General features: G+C 40.5%; 1 protein-coding gene across 1 annotated transcript in view; it reads right to left on the bottom strand.

Moving 5' to 3' along the window:
* The window catches only part of PIWIL1 (piwi like RNA-mediated gene silencing 1), a 33,727-nt gene extending 32,891 nt beyond the window's left edge, over positions 1-836 (bottom strand). Inside the window, exon 1 of the mRNA XM_032706217.1 lies at positions 816-836. The gene's annotated coding sequence lies outside the window, so the exon portion shown is untranslated. The remainder of the gene's footprint in view (positions 1-815) is intronic.
* Between the last annotated feature and the right edge of the window lie 19,096 nt (positions 837-19,932).

The following is a 19,932-nucleotide window of genomic DNA, read 5'->3' as shown; positions in this document are numbered from 1 at the left end:
TGCACGCATTTTGCTAAATCTTTTAAACACTTTTACATTTTCTTTTTAGGGAACAGATCGTTAAAGTGGAGTGATTTCTGCAGTTTAGATTACACACATTTTATGATCAACTTCATTTCAAGTTCTCTTATGCAGCATATTAAATGCCTCTTGATTCTGTTTATGTGTTGGTTTGAGTTGATATAAGCTGCAAAGTTCTGAAGTGCCATTGATTGCCTCTGCAGAACAATAGTTTATTCCTTGGATGTCCTACATTTGTAAAATAAGTCTGTGCATTTAAGCTATATTTGGGTTCTAGTCAGTTCAGCATTTGTAGCGTTTGCATTTTTGATCTGTCATATCAGTTGTAAAAGAAAACAACTATGAAGTCTCCTTCATGATTTGCTTTTAAAATATAATTGATTTCTACAGCCAAGCGCATTAATCGTGGTTGGTTATTTAATAGAAGTTTTCAGATTTGTGAAGTACTTTTTGAAGTGAGTGTTACCCCCCCTGTTTTTCATAAGAATGATTATTTACAGCCTGCTTTGGATGGGGCTACCAAAGCAGTGGGGTTTTATCCTGGAGCTAGAGAGAAGTGGGTCATCTGGTCTCTTGATTTCTGTAGCATTTGTCTGACGTGCAGTCCCTGGAGAATCCGAGTCAGATCAGAACTCACAATTCTTGCTGAAATGAATATATTAGTTCAAGTTTGCTTACATACAGTATTTTGCAATATCTCTGCACACAACCGTGTCCTTTGGTATTTTTACCCTCACACAAATGATGCCACTGTAAAATCTTCGAGTTTGGGCAAAGAAAACGTAGTTTCTTACTTTTTGTATTTCAGCACTCAAGAAGGACCTCCTGCTCCTGATTCCACACTCATCTTTTCTGCCTTGCTGACTCCACTTCGTGCTGGAGATGTCATGATTTCTGTGGTCTTCAGTCCTTCCCCAGATGGAAAACTCCCTCCTGGGTTAAGATTTAGCTGCAGAGAGGAATTATAAACTGAAGGAACTAAGGAAGGAATAGCAGCTTCATTTTAGTTGGATAAAAGGCTGAGACACACCTCTCTTTCACATCAAGCAGAGATTAAACAGAAAAGGCAACACAAAATAGGGATGAAGTAATTTTTTCACAGAGTGTTCTCTCAGCATAGAGGAATTTAAGGGAAATTATGTCTGTAGGATGCCATGGAACAGTGGCAGAGCAACTGTGGCAGAAAAAAAGCAGTGGTGGTTTCAGAGCAAATTTTGGTGGGTACCTGACCTGTATGGAGACAGCCTCTTCTTCATTTGAAAAACCTGGTGGGCTCACGTTCAGATTTCACAAACTCTTTCATGAGAAGATAAACCTTGCATTTAGAGCACAAAACTCACAGAGGCTCAGTGAGAAAGATGCTTCCAGTGTTTTTCCTCTGATATTTTCCTCCCCACAAATTTCTGGTGATCTAAGCAGTGGTCTGGTCCTGAGGCAACAGGGAGGTGACTTTCCATGTCACCTCCAAACATCCTCATTCTTGTCTCAGCTGTGCTTTGCCTGTGTTAGCACAACTGGTGGCTCTTCTCTTGTTTGCCTTGCACTGCAGCCAAAGGAAATATTCACTCTTATGTAAGACAGTGCTATGGAGCCAAAGGAAAAAAAGCATTTGAATAACCAGAATAATGGCCAAATGTTTGCAGGCTGATCAGTGTGACGGAGGTCTGCAAAACTGGGGAAGGGAAGGGTAGGTCTGTAACATTATCAGCCTCAGCTCTCTTTCTAATAAAGAAACTGTTTATTACTAGAGATACATTTTAATCTCTTGCATTAGTATTAATTTTATTCAAAGAAACAAAACTTGCTCAACAAGCTTATAAACGTGGGTAGGAATGATGATCATCTTCAAAAACGTGCCTGTATTGTCAATTTTCCAAGACCTGAGTCCCCTAGTGCCAGAAATGTGTATTGCTGTGTGTCTGTGGCCGTCACTCTTTATGTGTGAGGAGGTATTAGATTGTGCTTCTAGCAGGAAAAAAGGGAACAATATTAAACTATTCTCCAGCTTAATTAAGAGCATAATTATTAAAGGGGCAACTAGATTGAGAACCCAGATTGTCTGAGAAGTTCCTAATGTTTTGCGTGTCCTCTGCTCCGCTCAGACATCGGATCCTCACTGAGCAGCGACGGTGCTACCCTGGAACCTGTGCCAGGTTACAGCAATAATTGCAAGCCCCCCAGGATCCAAGCTCAGAAATTTTTGTATGTTCTCAGGAGACAAAGATGAGTGATCATCAAAGGCAGAGGAACACAGCATGACTGTCATAAGCCTGAAGTTACAACTTAGACATGCAATAGAAAAATATCATTGGTACCTCTCCAGTGCATAGCCTGTAGTAATTAAAAACTTGATCCCTGCTGTTTTATCATCTCATTAGCAATGGGGGCACAAGACTTTTATCCTTGTTTGTCAGGAATCAAACATACCAGAGGAACTCTGATTATAAATTGATGAAAGTAAAGTTAAACTTTTAAATAAGAGCGGTTTCGGTTCACAATGTTTTTAAAGCTGATTAAAGAGATCTCCTCTCAGTAAAAAATAATACCCAAGTCCAGCACAAATAGTAGAGGTCATCACTGGGAATAGGATGTGAAAGAGCATTTGAAAAGTGCACGTACTTTTAAAGTGTACTGGGGGAAAAGCAAATACAAGCCCTTTCTGATAGTTTGAATGCAACGAGTTTCGAACTTTTGATGAATTTTAACTCTTCAAACATTTCAAAAAGCTCGAGTCCGTGACAGTTTTCATTGCACAGTTATGGGACAGAGGGGTGTCGTAACCATGTCAGTGAATACAGTGTGGTGTAGTGTTTCTGTTAATGATAAACTCTGTTAGTAACAGCACTGGTGGCTTCCCCTCACACACCTTGCCAACAACCCGTGCAGCATTTGTTTCAACCCTGCAGGGTTCTGGGGTAATTGAAAGCCTCTTGAAACCAGTGCAGAAGATCCTATTTACTTTTCGTGGGGTTTGAATCAGTCCCGTTCAGAAGAATTCTTCGAGCAGTTCCAGGATGGCTCCAGGTTTCCAGAAATATTGTCACTTTATTGCATTTTAATAAATCCCTGACCTGAGCAGTGGTACCAGCACTGAACTGGGCAGAGGCAAATTTGGTGGGAGAGGACTGACGGTAACATTCTTTTCTTTTGTTTGATACCATCTGAAAACACTTTTTTTCCCCCCCTTTTTTTTCCTCCCATGAATCTCTGTTTCCCCTTCCCTTTCTTCTTCCTCTTCTTAAGATCTGTGACTCTGCTGTCGGAGGTCTAACAGGCTGAAGTATCTGAACCACTGTGCTGATTTTATTAACAAGTTTTTCATCCCAATGAAAAAGCTGGACCTGTGTCTTTTCATGGCTAGTAGGAAGCCACCCTTGATGTTTTGGGTCATTATAGGGAAGGATAGCACTCATTATTTCAGAGCAATGGTGAATCAAAAGTAAAGAATCTGAATAATTTTTTTTTCTTTCAACCTGGCAAAAGACAGGTCCTTTAAGCCAAGAAGACTCATCAAGAACTCAAGGACTTTTTTCAAGTGTAAAAGGCAGGCAATGAGAAACAAAGTAAAAATGATGATACGGTTCCTCATTATTTCGCTGTGATTACTTTTTGAGAAATAAAATTATCAGATTCAACAGAATTCATTATGTGTGAGAAAATGATCCATCAAAGACAGAAGAGAATTACATGTTGAACCAGATTCTTTCACAGAAAATTGCATCTTTAAAATATTGTTTTTACAGCAGATGAGTGAGATGGTTGCTTAAACAATCTCTCATCAGCATAAAAACTCAGGCTTATTCCAAACGGAAAATAAAGAACTGGATAGGCAATTTTCTGAAAAGTTACAATGAAGATTTACTTTTTCAAGATGGAAAAAATATACTTTAAATGTTGACCATTTAATTAAATTGAAATGGATCAAACAGAAAAAGTGACAGAAAGGAAATCTATTTCAGAACTGAGCATAATTGGCTTATTGAAGTCATTGTCACTGTGGAGGCAGGAACTTAATGGGACTCTGAAGAAATAGATACTTCACAAAAAAGTTTTGGGGAAATTATGACAGCTCTTTTTTTTTGGATTGCAGTTTTTGAAGGGATGTAAAACTTTGTACTTCAGGGCATAACTCAGGCTCAAAGTGTTGTGGCTTGGGGAGAAATCTTCCCCCGCAGGCAGGTTACCCCTGGGTTAGTAACTGCAGCATTCCTTTCCCTTCCTATGCAGCATCTGTTCCCAGCTTTTCTAAAAGACAGGATACTGGGCTACTACACCACTAGTCTGATCAAGTATGGAATTTTGACTATGTGTCTAAATGAAAACAGAACTCGGCAAAGTCAAAAATTTTTGAGCAGTGGGATATTCTTTCTCTGCAGGGATGTTTAATCAGAATTATGTAGCTCCCAAATGGACAAAGGAATAAGAGGAAACATATTACCACACACACACACACACACACAAAAGATATTTACACTGATTCCTGCAAACACAGTTACGAACATATGTTAAAAGCTTGAAGACAATGAGCCTTGAGAGTTGGATAAATAATACAGACCTGAGGCTTCCATCACAAAAGCTGAAATCAAAATAATCTTTGTAAAGTCTTAAAGATCTGGGGACAGATATTTTCCTATAGCAAATCTGAAATCTGTGTGATTTTTTCTTAGCACAGTTTAACATTATTCCTAGTGAAATACAAATTGCAGTGTTCTCACGCTATAAAAGCTCCCAAACCGAAAAGATTTTATTTTGTATCTACATACATTGAAAAACTCCTCAGTGTTAAGGTATGAATTATTATTCATAATACTCCTAATGATCTGAATTCTAATATTACATTTTGGTACTCTTGATTTTCAGATTAAAGAGAAATAGCAGAGTGAAAAAAAGTGAATCAGAGTCTTCTACTAAGTCACTTCAAGTCCTCAGACTGTGAACATAGATACCTCAGAGCAAGTTAACCCAGGTTAACTAAGGTTTTCTTAAAAAAATATTAAAAGATATACTATTTCTGCCTCTCCCATTCCTTTCTTTAACCCATTAATCCATTAAGCATTATCCAAAGACAGCTATGAAGAAAAGTCTTATTTTCTGTGCATGTGTTCTGTGCTCAGGGCTATGTCCCTCTGTAAGTAAATCTGAACACAGGGTGGGCAGATGGAAGGAGAGCACAGAAAAGAAGAGACATCAGCTAAATAGTCCAGAGCTTATTTGTGAAGACAGAACAAAAATTTAAGAGAGGGATAAAAGAATTAAGTCTCCAATGTTTTGTGAAGATTCTGGAGCACGAGGTAGTGGCAACTGGATCGGCATCCTTTCTACACCTGACAGGTCAGAAGTGGAACCACTCTCAGCACAGACAGTAAAAAGCAGTGCTGCTACAAGGTGAAGCTACACTTCTCAGCATTCTGCTCTTTTATTTTAATTTTTTTTAGCAGTACTGTGGAATTTCCCCTCCCTCTGCCCGAATTTCCCATCCAGGGAGAGTTGGGGACTTTGCAAGCAGCAGCTACTGCTGTCACCCTTTGACTTCAGCCTGGATAATGTTCTCTGTGCCAGCACTGATCTCCACTGTGTGCTTTTCTTATCTTGAGACTGAGGTTAGTGCACGTGGGAAAACATGCAAAGAGTTTCCATTAAATTAGTAAAACTAATTGTTTGTTCAGGCAACATTCCATGTGAAGGCAGGAGAAACCATTGAAGTGGTTTTCTCTGAATTGCTGTAAATTGCAACAGTGCAATGGAAATGAATGACAGCTGAATATCTGGCCTTTTGTATTGACCAGTAATGTCTGTACTGGTATAATTTGAAAAAACTTCCAACAGTAATATTTCTATTACAAATCAAAATGCAATATAACCACCATTTTAATAAGATTTTTTTAGGATATAGGGCTATAGACATATGGGATTTTCTCTGTGGCTAACTCTCAGCTGCAGTTGACTTTGCAACTATTTGCAGCCTCAGAGTTTGATTTCTCAGTGAATTAGACAAAAAATTCAGAGTGCAGAAAAGTTTGTCATTAATCACGTTATCATTTGTTCTGAACAAAATTAAGGTATCAAAGATCTCAAGGGTCTTAAAAAAGTAAATACAGAGAAAATGAAAATTGGAAGGACCCATCCAATTGTGTTGCATAAGTACAATCTCATTACTGCTAAATATACTCCAGCCTGCTTATAGTGATGGCATCTTCTGACCTGTAGCTGAGTAAGGGAATAGGAAAATGTTATTTCTATTCTGAATGATGGATTCTTCCCAGGTAGTCTTCTACATTGCTATTTTATTGGTATGAGGCTGCACATGGATGTTACAGACCACTGCTTATATTTTCAATCTGCTCCAAGACCCTCTTCCTTTAGATTGTGCATTTGGTTAAAATAAGTAAATTCAAGCTCACAGCAGTGTTTCTAAAGTGTACTTCACTTGAAATTCGTTCTTTTTAGTTTGGCCATACTATAGTCTAGAAAAGACTTGGTGGTTCAGCTGCTAAAGAAAGATGAGGCAGATGCTGCTCGCTCTGAGATCAGAATGTAACAAGTTTCTTACCAGACTGCCCTGCAGACCTCGTGAGATCCCACACTGGAGAGCCTGCCATGGGGGAGCTGGGTATGCTCACAGCCCAGTTACTGTGGAAGGGCACAGAAGCCAAGAATATGACAAGGACCCTTGTCAGGGTGTCTGATCCTCACGAAGAACTCCAGCCAGGGGTAGCACATGCCTGCCCCTGACTCTCCCCTGAGCAGACAGGCAGCTGCCCCGATGGCATCTGCTCCTGCCCAAGGGCACGAGCTTTGGGGACAAAAGAATTCAGACTCTTGAAGACCTGTTAGAGTCTGAGGACCCACGTGTTTCCAGGGTTTTCAGGCTTCTAAGCAGTTTTGTTTCCACCAAAACTGCAGAAGGAGGCAGGGGAAGGATGTGCAGATCAAACCATGCAAAATCTCAGTTTATTCTTGATCCGCATTCACATTGTGATGAGCACTGCATTTGGCTTTTCCCTTGGGGCATCAACAACAAAGCCTCCTTGACTGGGGATTTCAAAGCTGCCTACAGCATTTGCAGGCCTGCTGAGCTCTCCCTAAAACCCATGTATGGTTTTCCAAGAGGATTGCTCCCTAAGTTGTTTTTTTCCCTTTCACTACCCGACAAGTGGTCCAGATTAAGGCTTGAGTGCTTCCTGCAACCATGGAATGCCTGCAAAAATAAAACACATCTTAAACAGGGTGAGTGCTAGGTCAAGTCTATCTGCTGTTACAACTGCCTGAGCTGAGCAGAGTTTAGAACAAAATCTGGACTACAGATCTCTTTCTATAAAGAAACTATAAACGTTGTCACGGAGAAACTAAAGAAGTCTCTTAAAATCATATACGTACCAGCAACATATAAATCAGGCCTACTATATAGCAGGTAAAACAAACAGCTATTAATGCCTCTTCTTTTTTTTTTTTTTTTTTGGCAGTGCTATTATTTAAAACATATCTCTTTCTTCTGAGATGAGGAGAAACACTTCATTCCCAGGCACAGAAGGAGAATTTCAGAGATAAATATGTTTCTGACTCACCCGAATCAAAGCTGACCCTGTGGCTGAAGTTGGTGATAAAAAAAAGAAAAAAAAAAAAAAAAGAAAAAAAAAAGAAAAAAGAAAGTAAAAGAAAACTGTTCCCCTTCTCTATAAGCGGAAAAGAAACTTCAGCAAAGATAGTGTAAAAAAGGAAAGTGAGATTGCTCAGCCCCGACCGGCTCTTTCAGGATCTTATCATTAATGTAACATTTAACAGACAGCCAGGCTCGAGCCTGAACCAGCCATTCCTCCTCTTGAAAAGTCTTTTTGCTTAGCCAGGCTTAAACCCCTTCTTTTCAAGATAAACACTGCACAAAGTGAAGCATAAATTCAGTGAAAGGCACAAAGATGCAGCCAGGCTGTGTGGGGAGTTAAAGTATAACATTCCCTGATCCGAGGTCCACTGAAGTCACCCGAGTGCTCCAGCTGTCCCTGTGCAAGAGGGGAGTTTGCTGACAAAAATCAGAGGAAGGTCCCTGCTGATGGGATTGCACAAATCCCACGGCCAGGAAGGACACCCAGGTGATGTTTTGGTTTCTGCAGCGCTCCTCAGCTTCTGGCAGAGACACTTCTGTAGATTTTTTTTCCCTGTCCTGTCCAACTGAGAACCCCATCAGAAACTTGGAGAGATGGAGAAAATTAATTTATCAGGGAAGGAAATCCTTTTGTCGTGTAGGAGCCATTCCACCTGAGAGAGATGCAGTTCGTACAGCTGCTCTAATGAAATAATTGCATTCTGGATTGTTTGCATAAGCCACTATTATTTATTACACCACACAGAGAAACAAGTTAAAAGAAAATTATTCAGGTCAAACTCGGGCACTTAAAAATAAGAAAATGCCAGGAATTGAGATGCTGGTGGAGCAGCAATAGCCTCCTGCTGTTCATACATTATGGTAGAGTTCTTAATTACATAATTGCATTTTTTTTGCAGAGAAGCCACAGAGACAGAGCAGTGCTGTTCAGTGCTTCCCTGTATCTCCAGTGTTTGGTGTGTTCCTCCCTCCTCATGGGCAGCACACTGACAGGATTATTCATTCCCTAATGGACCTCTCTGTAGCACTTATCACTGAAGTATAAGTGTTCTGAAAACATAACTCATGCTTTCAGGCTCTGTGAAGACAAATAACAGCGTTATTGCCTCTTTGCTTGCCAGAATTTTTTAAATCTTTCATCTTACTCCCAGAAATGACTGAGGTAGTCAGCTGAGATCACACATTTCAGGACAAACAGATACACTTTTGTAGAACTATGAGCAACTGAAAGGTGTCTCATAATAGGAAGCATTGGGCAACCTGCCTCCCAAACAGTGCAACTGGCTCCATTTGCTATTTTGTCAGGAAATGTGTGCTTCCTCTTGGAAAAAAACCCAAAGGGATAATGGTCATGCCCTTTCCTCCTGCCCCAAAAATTTATGGACTAACTCAGACAAATAAAATAAATAGTTTATTAGAAGTCAGGGAGACATTATCCATCATAGCAACAGTGTAATAGACCTTTCCTGAAAAGGGTTTTAAAGAAGGAATTTAAGATATCTGTCACATTTGGCATATGCAAGAATGTATATACATCTTATGCAAACACTGGTGGATTACATGTAAATTTTATGATGAATGTTGAATCTGGCCCAGAGGGAATTATTTGGGAGAGATAATGGATAGGAGTATGACAGGGAGGTGTTGGGTGAGATACACTTTGGGGAATGTAGCCAAATTTATTTGCAGTTGTTATGCATTTAATAGCCTGATGTAAGTAGAAAAAGAACTTCACAGGGACAAATGGGATATACTTCTTTAGTTGGTAATACAGATTCAAAAGGGCAGATCCAGTAGTGCTGCCTTAGGGGACTGAGAGACAACAGACCCAATAAAATAGATGCTTCCAATTACCCTATGTTTATATAGTTTGTATTTAAAAAAAAAAAAAAACATTCCCTTTTTATGCAGAATATTTCCCTAAACTGCACCAAACTGCTCAGCTGGTACTTTCTCATCCCATTTTATAGCCAGGACAGGTACCGCAGGTAGGCAGAAGCCTGGAGTCCTGTGCCCATGTTAGAAGTTTGCATCACTGCTACAAAGACCTGGGGCTGAAAGTGCTTTGCCTTTACAGGAATAAAACACCTTCAGCTACTAAAGGACTGGCATTTGCAGTTTTAACTCTGAGGTCTGATGTTCCACTTGGTCTGGGGAGAAGCATATGTGGGTTTTTTGTCTTCCCAGGGGTGCACAGCCCTTAGCCTGGTGGATCACTGGTGGGCAAGCCAAGGTTCTCCAGTTCCCGTGCCCCACACCGGGAGGGTCTCGCCTGCTTCTGGCTCAGCAGCCCAACATCACAATTCACACACTCAGTGTGGGGCACAGCAATTTTTGTGGGCGTGGGAAGGTTCCTTGGGCCTGCAATTACTCTGCCTAAAATGAGTTGCACTGAGACCCAAGGAATTAGGGTGCTCAAACCCAAGGATTTAGGGTGCTCAAACCCAAGGATTTAGGGTGCTCAAACCCAAGGAATTAAGGTGCTGAGATACAAGGATTTAGGGTGCTCAAACACAAGGAATTAGGGTGCTGAGACCCAAGGAATTAGGGTGCTCAAACCCAAGGAATTAGGGTGCTGAGACCCAAGGAATTAAGGTACTGAGACCCAAGGAATTAAGGTACTCAAACCCAAGGAATTTAGGTACTGAGATCCAAGGAATTAGGGTGCTGAGACCCAAGGAATTAGGGTGCCCAAACCCAAGGATGCTCAAACCCAAGGAATTAGGGTGCTCAAACTCAAGGAATTAAGGTGCTGAGACCCAAGGAATTAGGGTGCTGAGACCCAAGGAATTAAGGTGCTGAGACCCAAGGAATTAAGGTGCTCAAACCCAAAGAATTAAGGTACTGAGATCCAAGGAATTAGGGTGCTGAGACCCAGGGAATTAGGGTGCCCAAACCCAAGGATGCTCAAACCCAAGGAATTAGGGTGCTCAAACTCAAGGAATTAAGGTGCTCAAACCCAAGGAATTAAGGTGCTCAAACCCCCAGGAGCCCTCACTTTGCCTGTATTTCCTCACTATCCGCTCAGGGGAAGAGCCCGAAGCTGACTGTGCAATGGGGACTGAGCCACTTCTTTATCTGAAAAAGAGAGGAAAACACATGGAATGCTTTCCCCCCTCTGCCACACACGCACACCAAGCAACAGGGATTTCCACGAGCCTGCCCGGCACAGCCCAGCCAAGCACATTAAGCTATCAGCACATCATCAAACCATCACAAACACTTCCTGCCCGCCTCTCCCTGCTCCTTGTTATTTACCCTTCGCCAAGGCAGCGGCAACCACAGTCTGCAGCTTAACAGCTTGCACTACACTGCAAAGAAACCCCTGCACAAAGAGACATAACCACAAAATTATGTCACTCAGCAGCAATTAGCTTTGTTTTCCGTGCACACCAACTTTGGGGCTGGGGAGGGATGGAAATGGAGCAGGGAAGCAGGTGAGTGACTTTGTGGCTTTATGGGGGATCTGTTACTTCTCTTGGGATGCTTAAAGTCCATATTTCAGCGAAGCTGTTGCGAGTCCAAGCGCTCTGGCATCCAGGGAAAACTAGTGATTTGTATCTGCTCTGAAACCACAGAACAAACAGGAGCAGCCTTACAGACTTCTGCCCTCGTGCAGTGACTGACACGATTTTTGGAGCGGCTCTTACATGTCTGAAAATTGACGTATTACTGGTAGCAAGCACAAAAGGCCCCCTCTTTCAATAGCTGTTCCTCAGCAATCAGTGTCCAACCCTTAATGTTTTCTTTTGTTGAAAAAAAAAAAAAAGTCAGAAAAACTAAAATAAACCACAATCTGGTTCTGTGCCAACAATATTAACCAGCTTCTTTTAGAGCCTTTGAAGTTAGCAGGGGGCATCCAATCTTGTGGTGCAAGTAAAGAATGATACTTTAAGCGATTCCTTTTCATCCCTTTAACTTAATGAAAGATTAATAGCCTTGTTATTTTTGTTTCTGCTTTATTTTTTGTAATCGGGGAGGGGGGGAGAATTTTTGGCACTTGTTGAAACTGAAATGTTGCCTATAATGATTTTATGGATCAGTGAAGCAAAGAGTTGTTTGGGTGTTGGGTTTTTTTTTTTCCCCTGTCTGTGAATCCTGCTTAACAATGCAAGGCACAAACAAAGTTACGTACTGTAAGTTCAAAAAAATAGCCGTGCATTTACTTTTGGGAAGCAGGAGGAAGAAGGTGGGAGGAAGCTTTTGGAGTGCACAGACCTAAAAGAAAAAGTAGTGAGGGGGGGCTTAGCAAATCTTTTCAGTCAAAGAGCTGGGGATTAGTTATAAAAATGTAATCCACTTCCTAGCTGAAGAAAGCAGCTTTATGTCGCTGCTGGCTGTGAAGATACAATGTGGGTTTTATAACCACCATTTATTTATATATTTTCAACCAAAGCCAACAAGGCAACATTTCTGCCTTGTCGTTGCCATTCGGGGCAGGAGATAGGTAGCTTTTATTTTCTCTCTCTGTTTTCATTGCATGTCCCTTTTGAGGGGTGGAGGGGGACTGGTGGGCTCACAAATATCTCCTAAAAATGTTATTGCAGCCACTGTGGCTTCTATATTCATATTTTTGGGCTACATGGTGCAGTTGTGTGTTACCATGTGTGCAGCCCCGTGTAAAACACATGGTGAGCTCAGGAGAAGCTCGGTGAGGTATCCTGCAAGGGACCTGCAAGGGTTTCATTTTGCCAGCTGAGGATCTGGGCAGAAACCTCCCCTGAGCCTGCACAGCAATGGAATGTGGAAGTGGAGTTGCAATTTTTAATATTATAGCTCAGAGATTTGATTTTAAGCTGGGGTGGGACAAACACAATGTGGCCCATGACAAGTGAGGGAGACCCCCAATAGTGCTCTGAATAAAGCCATGGTAATCACTGCTCACAATGTGGTTTATAACTTTGGATCCCTTTACAAATAATAAACTTGGGTAGAGCGTGCACTTTCACTAGAGCTCAAGCAAAAAGAAGAATATGTATTTTGACTTTCATTTTATGAAAGCAAAGTCACTGGTGTTTCCCTTTTACCACCGAGGCTGAAGCACATTTACCCTGAGTACATCTTTACTGGAATATGTATGTAATACAACATAAATTATAGTCATATAAGTATAATGAATGTTTATGATATATTAAATTACCATAGTCAATAAATTACTCTCTCAGAATCATACAGAGCTTTGTGATGGAGCCAGGACCTTATTCCAGATTTCTCATCTCTTAAACCCGGGTTTTATCCGTTTATCCAGCATAAAGTTTCATTCAGAATTTCACATTAGCCTCACAGTTAATGAGATCCCTGCAGCGTCTTATAGCCAATATTTACAACGTTCCTAAATTTTGTCATCATCTTTTGGTGGTCTGTTTTTCTTCAGATTTTCTGTTTAACCTCCTACTAAATTTCGCATCTGACATCCACTTTAATTCTTCAGGTAAACGCCAAAAAAAAAAAAAAAGAAAGTCAAATACATTAATATAACTACTAGAAGTAGTGGGTGAACTCCTTTCATCGTGAAGTGTCCCTAAAGAGAAAAGGGATGGGGAGAAGCACTGAGCAGTGTGGGATTGCAGAGGTGCACTCGTGGGTATCGAGCACAACCCAGCTCAGTTTGCAACCCAAGTCCTTCCCGTGGCTGAGCCCCAAGGTTGGCAGATCCAGGAGCCAGCCCAGCTCCCTGCCACATAACCCCCCTGACAGGCAGAGTGTTACATGCTTCAAAAGTTGTCTTCATCAGAATTCAGAGGAAAGATGGTCCCAACGTACAAAATAAAACACATCGCTGCTCTTGATAACTTGTCTGCTTCAAATGAGAAATCACAGTCGTGTAATACTGTAAAAATTAGACAGAATTTTTCTGCTATTATACCAAACAGCCTGCTTAATAAATGGGTAATGAAAAAGAATAATTTATTACAGCTTGTGAATTTTGACAGTTCTAAAAAGATGTTCTTAGAGTTTCCCCAAAGGGAGAAGAAGAATGTTTCTTCCTTAACACGCTGGCGTTAGATGTAATTTCTCTGTCTGTAGAATTTTGCTCCTGCCTCGTAGAAGGGATTAGAATTTTTTTTTCCTTACATCATAACCTATTTTAAGCAATTATAATCTATGGGTAATAAATCATTTTCATTCACCTCTCATGGGGAGAGAAAAGATGTGAGAGAGAGCGTTCTGGAGTTTTAATTTATATCAATGTTTGCATTACTATTAAATGAATTAAATGGGTTCTACAAGTGTTCTCTCATAGATCTGCAATAAATTATGGAACATTTCAACCTAAGTCATTTAATTGTCTCTTTTACCAGCTTTTTGTTTGGTTTTGTTATTATTTTTTTAAGCTGGGCAGCACAAACAGTTATAAAACACACTGAAAAACTCGAAAGACTCTTGGGCATTGCAATATATAGGACATAACTCCTCTCATTACCAACACTGCACAGCCGTTGGAGTTGCAGGGATTTGCAGAGCCCCCAGTTCTGCCTGGGAAGCAGAACAACCCCTGCAAGTACTGACTCCAGCAGGAGCAGTTCCAAGGGAGACCATTCCCAAAACGAAACACCAACCCCAGCAAAATCCACTGGGATTTTTTCATCCATGCTTTATTCCTGACATCTTCCGACAGCGTGGCATAATTATTATAGTGGTGTATTTTTTAAATGACAGGAGTCATTACTAAATTAATCAGATTAAACATACAAGGCAAAGCTGGGGTTAAACATACGTAAATGGGAATAAATATTTGAGTTTATATTTCACACTTTCTTGTTGGGCTTTTGAAGGAACCTAGAAAGGGGTACAGGGGTTGTATATCTATATCTGTATCTACATATCTATATATGTCTATATAAACAGGGATTCTATAAAGGCTCCAGAATTTTACTTAGAACATATTGAAGTCAATGGGACTCACCTTACAGAAGGATCATCTGTGATGTTTCTGCTTCTGGCTGAAGCCAAGGGCAGATGTTTCCTGGAAAATACAAGAAATCATATGTTGAAAAAAAACCACAGTGTTAGCTGCTGATAGAATATTTCCAACTTCATGCATGTATCATGAAACAAACACTTTTTAGGACTTTTTATTTCAACCTATTAAGCAGAACATTAGAGATTTTTGCTCTCTTCCCTCAAAGTTTTTAGTGTCATTAATGTATAGTTCTTGCACTATAGCAAAGTGTTTCCTTCTCTGTCCAATACAGTAGAAATTCTGTTTTGCCCTCACCAAACCATGTAATGCAAATCTAATATTTGTACGTTATATTATGCCCCAAAAATGAATTAAAATATTTTAAGGAGTGAAAACCTAGCACTAAAGTCTTCATAATCATAAAAAAAAAAATAAAAAGACTCATTTATGTCCATTTTTACCCTTTGAAAAGATTTATCTTTGAAAAAGGAACAATTTGCCAGAGAATGAAACTCCGAATCTCAGAAATATTTCTGTAGTTTCATTTGCAGCCTCTGTCCAAAACCTCCTATTAATTCAACTTTTCAGCACTGCTTTGCACCAAACTGCTGCCACTACGTAACGTGATTACTTTTGAACAGCTGAACAGTTTCTCCTCGAGTCTTTCTTGGCATGTGACTTTATTGAAGGTTTTACTTTGCTTGTTTCTTGGATTTTCTTTATCTGCTTCTGAACAAAAATCTTTATATTGAGCAGGTTTTGTACAGAAAAATGAAGTGATTCGATTTCAGAACAACCATTTTAAATGGTCGAACTGATGTAGAAGAGGTATTTTTTTATTGTAGAATTTACGTGTGCACGTGCATGAAGCAAAACCCGTCATAAAGCTCATCACACTTCATTACACCAAATTTCACCAATTTTCCATTTCAGTTCTAAGTTTAAAATGTATCAAAAAAACCCTCACAAAAAAACTGAGGGCAAGTGAATTTTCACTGCTTTGCAGCAGGACAAATTAACCCAGGTGGAGCCCAGTGCTGCCAGAGCCAGTCGGCTTCCAGTTCCCAGGCAAATTTTTCGAAATTTCTTGGATCTTTCTACCATAAATTTCAGTGTCCAATGATTTCTGAGTGACTTGAGTGAAAGGCTCCATAGAAAACCCTCAGGAAGACCCAGATGTTCAAGGAAGCCTTCCTGTTAAGGATCTCCTGCAATTGAGAATTAATTGAATGCTGGTTCCAGTTTTTGTCGTGTTCAGACACATTCCAATGTCTGATCACTCTCCCTGTAAAGAAATTCTTTCTAATATCTAACCTAAACCTCCTCTGGCACAGCTGAAGACCCAGCCTTCTTGTCTTGCTGATGGTTGCCTGGAAAAAGAGACCAAGCCCCACCTGGCTCCCTCCTCCTGTCAGGGAGTTGTAGAGAGTGAGGAGGTCTCCCCTGAGCCTTCTCTTCTCCAGGCTGAACAGCCCCAGCTCCCTCAGCCTCTCCTCATAGGACTTGTGCTCTGGTCCCTTCCCCAGCCTTGTTACTCTCCTCTGGACCTGCTCCAGGACCTCAATGTCCTTCACAAACACCTCTGCAAGGACTGTAACACCACTTTCCCCATGCCAGCCGGAATTTAAGGTTGCGTTCAGTTTTCGATAATTGATTCTATAAAACCTAAATGTAAAAATACTAATCGGAATAGTAAGCAAGACTCACACCAAATTTCCCGAGCTTAAAATGGTTTTCAGACATTCAGTTGGCACACTGAGGTGCAAGTGATTTACCAGATTTTCCTGCTGAAAGCCTGGGCCCAGCTTTAATCCATGACACAGCTCATAAAAGCTGCCTGGAGGCTGCAAGGAGGAGCCACTTCTGCTGGCCCTCCTGCCCCTTCAGGCCACAACCCCTCCCTAGTTTTTGGTCTCCTTCTATCAGAGATGACATTTAACTCTGCAGTTTCTTTCTGCAGTGGTTTTTTTTTGTCCTTAGTGCCCTGTGTGAAGTCATGGGTAGTTTAAACCAGTTAAAACCAGTAACAAAAGTTGCCTGGTTAATGCAAAGGTTTATTTCTTTGCAAAGGGTTAATGCCCTTTCAGCATTGATATCCCCATTTTACAGATGGGCAAACAGAGGCAGAGAAGTTAAATGATTTCCATAAAGCCTGAGCCAGTGTCTGCCTGGAATTGGAAGATTTTCTAGTAGCTGTAGTTATTCTGTGAATGAAATACCCACCAGTGCTGCTGTGTGATGCCTTTATGGGCTGACTCACTGTTAGGATGAATTTCACCCAGCACGTGCAATGCAGTTAAAAACATTTGATTTTATTTGAAAATTAGGCATTTGATTTGCACTTTGCTGAATTGGGCCCCAAATGAGTAAGGGTAGATCACATTCTAAACCTCTTTTCCATTCAGTCTCATTGTACAAATGCAGTGCTTTACTATTCCAGTTCCAGAGTAAAGGATATACTCATTTGGACCTACAGCAAACATCTATAAATGGAAAAGCCAGAGAACTGGGAAGTTGTTGGGGTTTTTGTTAGTTTAACAAATGTAGGGCTGCCCTGTAGATATATATTCCCAAAGCTGGCAATAGCATTGGGTTCCATTTCCATGTCTCATTAGTCTGGACAGGATAACCCTCTTCAGTGGGGTTATTTTTTACTGCCAGATTGTGGGGGAGGGAAGGACATGTAAGAATTTTGAAGCAAGCAGTAAGAACACAATATATCAGAAAAAAACAGTGACAGCAAGCACATAAGGGCATAACTATGTAGCATGTGATTGAATCAGGAGCAGCTGATCCACATCCAGGCAAATTCATGGAGCCATCATGAATGTTCTTAATAACCCAATTCCATCCAGACTGGATGGAATTCGTTCTCTTCGTTCAGCAGAGATTTTACCCCCAGAGCATCTGCAGGCTTTGATTTGGGTCCAGGGAATTGCTTAACAGCTGGAAAACTTTAAAGATTGAATGGGAATTTTGTGCAAACTATTTTTCTCCTCTTGCTGAATGGGGGAGTCAGATATGTGACTTGGGTTAGCACTGGTGGGAGTCACTCTTGTACTGGTGTGTGTGGGAAGGAGAACACCCTCCAGCCCTTGCTGTGTGCTGGCCTGAGCCTGTTGTCTCTGGGGATGCCACAAAGAGCACTAAGGAGTGCAGTGCTGGCATGAAGTCACATCACACAGTCTGGGATTTTTAAACCCACATTTAATGTAGTCATCAGCAGGATTAAGCAGAAGCTGTTTATTGCAGTCAATTCGGGTAGCAACACTTAACAAAGCTGCTTTAACTGCCTCTTCTGCTAACTGTTGTTTGAGCTAAGTTGTCATTGCTGGGATCTCATTATGGCCATTATGGGAGATGAGATGTTTTAGTCTTTTATAAGGATGCACTTAAGGAAAAAAGATGTTTTGCTCAAAAGAAAAAACTAAAAACTGAGCTAGTTTTTTTTTGTTTTGTCTTTTTTTTTTCTCTGAGAAGCTCGTGTTACTTCAGGTTGATGATAAAACTTTGAAGAAAGGATTATGATTTTCGTAGACAGGACATCCTTCTTCTTTAAGAACACAAATTGGACAATTCCATGGAAATTTTGCTGAGTGGTAACTGTCCAAAAAGCCTGTATGTGCATATATTTAACTTGGAAATTTAAATCTCTCTAGAGCTTATGAGATACCTACATTACATTATCAGAGAAAGTGGGGAGAATTTTTTGGGACTAAGCTCTCCTAGTTAGTAGGAGCACTGTGGTGGCAGGAACTAGGAATCAACATGGAAACAATATTTTCTGTAACCTTGAGAAGCCTGCCTGAATTCCATGTAGCAGGACAGGGGAGAAAAGATGATTTGGACCAATACAGTTGTATCAGGGAACTATTTATGAGGACTGTGTATGGCTACAGGACCACTTATGACTTGTAGGTCTTGCATTTGACAGGAGGATCCACAAAGAGAGGAAAAACTTCAGGTCTTCGTTTGCTTGTCCCTAGCATTGATAGGAAAAACACTTTTGCATTCTATATCCTGTCCTGCTGCATAAATTTCTGACATGTGGCTTCAATTAGCACTAATTATGTATTCAAAGGAAGAGTAAGGATGTTCCTGTTTTTCTAGAGGGGGTGAAAAATCATGTTTCTCTGAGCTTAGCTTTAATATCTCTGCATCCTCATTCTCTATTTCAAAAGCAAAGCTGATGCCACGAGGCACTGCAGGAATTTGGAAAATATGCTTTGCTTTTGAAACAGAAGCTTCAAATCCACTTTAAATCCCATATAAAAGTTAGTCCAAGAAAGTCAATGAATGGATCACGATCAAAGTCTCTTTATTGAATTTTCTAACAGCTTCCAACAAAATATATTTTTGAAGGAACTGGCTGCATCAAGTGCTTTCCAGTAAGCTGAAATGATAACTCTGAGCTCAGGATAGCTGAGAGCAGTGAGAGATGAAACACCGGTGCCTACACAGCGTATGGGTTGTTTCCTGTGAGTTGCCAAACAGTTCTGAATTCCAAAATCCGCTCTGGGAATTTTATCACTTTAACTTTCAACAAAGAAATGGAAACACTGGCGTTTCTTAGGGATTACTGCCAGCCAAAAATACTCCCAGTGCAGTATCCTGGGAGTACCTGTGAGTTACCCCTGCTGTGCTTTCACTTCTCTTATGAAGGAAGGTGGTGGACCTTAAATTTATTGAATCTGGTTGCTCACCTTGAACATCTGACATGTGACCCCCTCATTGCTTCTTCCTTTCTGCCCAGCAGGACACAGTTCATACAAAATGCTTACAATGATCAGGATGGAAGTATCTAACAACTAGTTTGCTCCACAGTGATTACACAGGGCACAAAGCAAAGGACAATCACCTGTGATGCTACAAGTAGCCAAATGCTACCTAAGCAACTATTTTCGTCTAAAATTTTACTAGAAGGCCTTAGGATAAAATACTTCTGCACTACGTGGATTTTTTGAGCCGTTTGAGAAGGTTCTGTACCTTTTACAAAGCTCTAGAGGACAGCTGGGGAATGAACACAAAGCAAATAAAAAACCCAAATAAAAATTTTCACCTGTTGAATTTTGCAGATTCAGATACAGTCACAGAATGTTAGTTTCATGCTATTTTTTTAGGACTTGTTACAGAGAGAAAAAAAAAAAGGTATTTATTCCTGCAATTTTCCATGCAGAGAGTGATCAGTTTAAATTTGGATCAGGTTCACGAAAGGCTTGTGGAGTCAAATACACTTAGTTTAATAACTGTAGTTTCACGAGGTTTATTTATTTAGGAGACTTGCACATGGCTGATTATAGTGAAATTTCATTTTTTGTTACCCTTGTATTGACATGGGAAGGGTCAGACCACTTTGATCCTGTGAGTAACAGGGCAAAATAATGCTGTTCACTAAAGAGGTTTTGCT

This window comes from Chiroxiphia lanceolata, chromosome 18 (assembly GCF_009829145.1).
Source record: "Chiroxiphia lanceolata isolate bChiLan1 chromosome 18, bChiLan1.pri, whole genome shotgun sequence".
NCBI lineage: Eukaryota > Metazoa > Chordata > Aves > Passeriformes > Pipridae > Chiroxiphia > Chiroxiphia lanceolata.
This window is presented reverse-complemented; position numbering and strand designations above follow the sequence as displayed.